The following is a 5,000-nucleotide window of genomic DNA, read 5'->3' on the forward strand; positions in this document are numbered from 1 at the left end:
GAGCTTCCGTTGCGGAGATACGTCACTTCCTTTGGTCATGATTTTGTGTATCTCAGCTTGGGAAGGTCGTAGAGAGCTGGGGACACTTCCTACGTGTTCAGCGTGGTGTAATTAGTGTATACGGAAGGTGGTTTGGAGAGTGTACGAGGTTCGGTTCGGGAGATATTGGCCAAAGTGTGTTTTGTGATTGATTGTGATTGGCCGAGTGGTTTTTGTTGAATAACTTTTGAAGGGAAGGTGCTAGAGACTTGCAACCCTGATTCGTCTAGCATATATGGACTATTGCCGTTCCAACGGTAGCAGCCACGAGTCTGTAGGACGTTCCTGTCCGGAGATACAAGTGTGTGCTATTCTCCATAGAGAATGAATGGAGTGAATTTTGTTCGAAAAATGCCTAAGTGTGGAGGGAGGTGAAAAATGCCTAACTAAATGGTGTTCCCAGAAAGTGGTTAGGAGCACGTTTCAGGCAATTTGGAGTGGATTTGATTTGACTGTACTTTTGAGCATTTTGGTGGATTGGTAGGTGACGACGCACTAGCCTGGCCCCTTTCCCTGACCTTAACCAGTGTGAGATGTGTTGCCTAAGCCCAACCTTGAGCTTGCCTCCCCCTGTGTTGGTTAGGGTAAGGATAGAGGAGAGGTGAGGGTTAGTGTTTGGGTTGGTGTTTGGGTTGGTGTTTGGGTTGGTGGGTTAGGGTTAGGGTTAGGGTTAGGGTTAGGGTTAGGATTAGGAGGTTTTACCGAAATTGCACCCCGGTGCAGTTCGTTTTTCTTTAATAACTTTTGAACGCAAGGTCGTAGAGACTTGAATCCAACACTTTTGAATAAACACTCTGGGTCAAGCTTTCCAACGGTAGCACCCCCGAGTCTGTACGAGCTTCCGTTGCGGAGATACGTCACTTCCTTTGGTCATGATTTTGTGTATCTCAGCTTGGGAAGGTCGTAGAGAGCTGGGGACACTTCCTACGTGTTCAGCGTGGTGTAATTAGTGTATACGGAAGGTGGTTTGGAGAGTGTACGAGGTTCGGTTCGGGAGATATTGGCCAAAGTGTGTTTTGTCATTGATTGTGATTGCCCGAGTGGTTTTTGTTGAATAACTTTTGAAGGGAAGGTGCTAGAGACTTGCAACCCTCATTCGTCTAGCATATATGGACTATTGCCGTTCCAACGGTAGCAGCCACGAGTCTGTAGGACGTTCCTGTCCGGAGATACAAGTGTGTGCTATTCTCCATAGAGAATGAATGGAGTGAATTTTGTAGCGAAAATTCTCTAAGTGTGGAGGGAGGTGAAAAATGCCTAACTAAATGGTGTTCCCAGAAAGTGGTTAGGAGCACGTTTCAGGCAATTTGGAGTGGATTTGATTTGACTGTACTTTTGAGCATTTTGGTGGATTGGTAGGTGACGACGCACTAGCCTGGCCCCTTTCCCTGACCTTAACCAGTGTGAGATGTGTTGCCTAAGCCCAACCTTGAGCTTGCCTCCCCCTGTGGGGTTAGGGTTAGGGTTAGGGTTAGGGTTAGGGTTAGGGTTAGGGGTTAGGATTAGGGGGTTTTACCCAAAGTGAGCCTGGGCTCACTTACTTTTTGGTGAATAACTTTTGAACGGAGGGTTAGGGTTAGGGTTAGGGTTAGGGTTAGGAATAGGGGTTAGGGTTAGGGTTAGGGTTAGGGTTAGGGGTTAGGGTTAGGGTTAGGGTTAGGGTTAGGGTTAGGGTTAGGGTTAGGGTTAGGGTTAGGGGGTTAGGGTTAGGGGTTAGGGTTAGGGTTAGGGTTAGGGTTAGGGTTAGGGGTTAGGGTTAGGGTTAGGGTTAGGGGTTAGGGTTAGGGTTAGGGTTAGGGTTAGGGTTAGGGTTAGGGTTAGGATTAGGAGGTTTTACCGAAATTGCACCCCGGTGCAGTTCGTTTTTCTTTAATAACTTTTGAACGCAAGGTCGTAGAGACTTGAATCCAACACTTTTGAATAAACACTCTGGGTCAAGCTTTCCAACGGTAGCACCCCCGAGTCTGTACGAGCTTCCGTTGCGGAGATACGTCACTTCCTTTGGTCATGATTTTGTGTATCTCAGCTTGGGAAGGTCGTAGAGAGCTGGGGACACTTCCTACGTGTTCAGCGTGGTGTAATTAGTGTATACGGAAGGTGGTTTGGAGAGTGTACGAGGTTCGGTTCGGGAGATATTGGCCAAAGTGTGTTTTGTCATTGATTGTGATTGCCCGAGTGGTTTTTGTTGAATAACTTTTGAAGGGAAGGTGCTAGAGACTTGCAACCCTCATTCGTCTAGCATATATGGACTATTGCCGTTCCAACGGTAGCAGCCACGAGTCTGTAGGACGTTCCTGTCCGGAGATACAAGTGTGTGCTATTCTCCATAGAGAATGAATGGAGTGAATTTTGTAGCGAAAATTCTCTAAGTGTGGAGGGAGGTGAAAAATGCCTAACTAAATGGTGTTCCCAGAAAGTGGTTAGGAGCACGTTTCAGGCAATTTGGAGTGGATTTGATTTGACTGTACTTTTGAGCATTTTGGTGGATTGGTAGGTGACGACGCACTAGCCTGGCCCCTTTCCCTGACCTTAACCAGTGTGAGATGTGTTGCCTAAGCCCAACCTTGAGCTTGCCTCCCCCTGTGGGGTTAGGGTTAGGGTTAGGGTTAGGGTTAGGGTTAGGGTTAGGGGTTAGGATTAGGGGGTTTTACCCAAAGTGAGCCTGGGCTCACTTACTTTTTGGTGAATAACTTTTGAACGGAGGGTTAGGGTTAGGGTTAGGGTTAGGGTTAGGAATAGGGGTTAGGGTTAGGGTTAGGGTTAGGGTTAGGGGTTAGGGTTAGGGTTAGGGTTAGGGTTAGGGTTAGGGTTAGGGTTAGGGTTAGGGTTAGGGGGTTAGGGTTAGGGGTTAGGGTTAGGGTTAGGGTTAGGGTTAGGGTTAGGGGTTAGGGTTAGGGTTAGGGTTAGGGGTTAGGGTTAGGGTTAGGGTTAGGGTTAGGGTTAGGGTTAGGATTAGGAGGTTTTACCGAAATTGCACCCCGGTGCAGTTCGTTTTTCTTTAATAACTTTTGAACGCAAGGTCGTAGAGACTTGAATCCAACACTTTTGAATAAACACTCTGGGTCAAGCTTTCCAACGGTAGCACCCCCGAGTCTGTACGAGCTTCCGTTGCGGAGATACGTCACTTCCTTTGGTCATGATTTTGTGTATCTCAGCTTGGGAAGGTCGTAGAGAGCTGGGGACACTTCCTACGTGTTCAGCGTGGTGTAATTAGTGTATACGGAAGGTGGTTTGGAGAGTGTACGAGGTTCGGTTCGGGAGATATTGGCCAAAGTGTGTTTTGTCATTGATTGTGATTGCCCGAGTGGTTTTTGTTGAATAACTTTTGAAGGGAAGGTGCTAGAGACTTGCAACCCTCATTCGTCTAGCATATATGGACTATTGCCGTTCCAACGGTAGCAGCCACGAGTCTGTAGGACGTTCCTGTCCGGAGATACAAGTGTGTGCTATTCTCCATAGAGAATGAATGGAGTGAATTTTGTAGCGAAAATTCTCTAAGTGTGGAGGGAGGTGAAAAATGCCTAACTAAATGGTGTTCCCAGAAAGTGGTTAGGAGCACGTTTCAGGCAATTTGGAGTGGATTTGATTTGACTGTACTTTTGAGCATTTTGGTGGATTGGTAGGTGACGACGCACTAGCCTGGCCCCTTTCCCTGACCTTAACCAGTGTGAGATGTGTTGCCTAAGCCCAACCTTGAGCTTGCCTCCCCCTGTGGGGTTAGGGTTAGGGTTAGGGTTAGGGTTAGGGTTAGGGTTAGGGGTTAGGATTAGGGGGTTTTACCCAAAGTGAGCCTGGGCTCACTTACTTTTTGGTGAATAACTTTTGAACGGAGGGTTAGGGTTAGGGTTAGGGTTAGGGTTAGGAATAGGGGTTAGGGTTAGGGTTAGGGTTAGGGTTAGGGGTTAGGGTTAGGGTTAGGGTTAGGGTTAGGGTTAGGGTTAGGGTTAGGGTTAGGGTTAGGGGGTTAGGGTTAGGGGTTAGGGTTAGGGTTAGGGTTAGGGTTAGGGTTAGGGGTTAGGGTTAGGGTTAGGGTTAGGGGTTAGGGTTAGGGTTAGGGTTAGGGTTAGGGTTAGGGTTAGGGTTAGGATTAGGAGGTTTTACCGAAATTGCACCCCGGTGCAGTTCGTTTTTCTTTAATAACTTTTGAACGCAAGGTCGTAGAGACTTGAATCCAACACTTTTGAATAAACACTCTGGGTCAAGCTTTCCAACGGTAGCACCCCCGAGTCTGTACGAGCTTCCGTTGCGGAGATACGTCACTTCCTTTGGTCATGATTTTGTGTATCTCAGCTTGGGAAGGTCGTAGAGAGCTGGGGACACTTCCTACGTGTTCAGCGTGGTGTAATTAGTGTATACGGAAGGTGGTTTGGAGAGTGTACGAGGTTCGGTTCGGGAGATATTGGCCAAAGTGTGTTTTGTCATTGATTGTGATTGCCCGAGTGGTTTTTGTTGAATAACTTTTGAAGGGAAGGTGCTAGAGACTTGCAACCCTCATTCGTCTAGCATATATGGACTATTGCCGTTCCAACGGTAGCAGCCACGAGTCTGTAGGACGTTCCTGTCCGGAGATACAAGTGTGTGCTATTCTCCATAGAGAATGAATGGAGTGAATTTTGTAGCGAAAATTCTCTAAGTGTGGAGGGAGGTGAAAAATGCCTAACTAAATGGTGTTCCCAGAAAGTGGTTAGGAGCACGTTTCAGGCAATTTGGAGTGGATTTGATTTGACTGTACTTTTGAGCATTTTGGTGGATTGGTAGGTGACGACGCACTAGCCTGGCCCCTTTCCCTGACCTTAACCAGTGTGAGATGTGTTGCCTAAGCCCAACCTTGAGCTTGCCTCCCCCTGTGGGGTTAGGGTTAGGGTTAGGGTTAGGGTTAGGGTTAGGGTTAGGGGTTAGGATTAGGGGGTTTTACCCAAAGTGAGCCTGGGCTCACTTACTTTTTGGTGAATAACTTTTGA

The sequence above is a fragment of the Enoplosus armatus genome, chromosome 1, assembly GCF_043641665.1.
Source record: "Enoplosus armatus isolate fEnoArm2 chromosome 1, fEnoArm2.hap1, whole genome shotgun sequence".
In the NCBI taxonomy this organism is placed as follows: Eukaryota; Metazoa; Chordata; class Actinopteri; order Centrarchiformes; family Enoplosidae; genus Enoplosus; species Enoplosus armatus.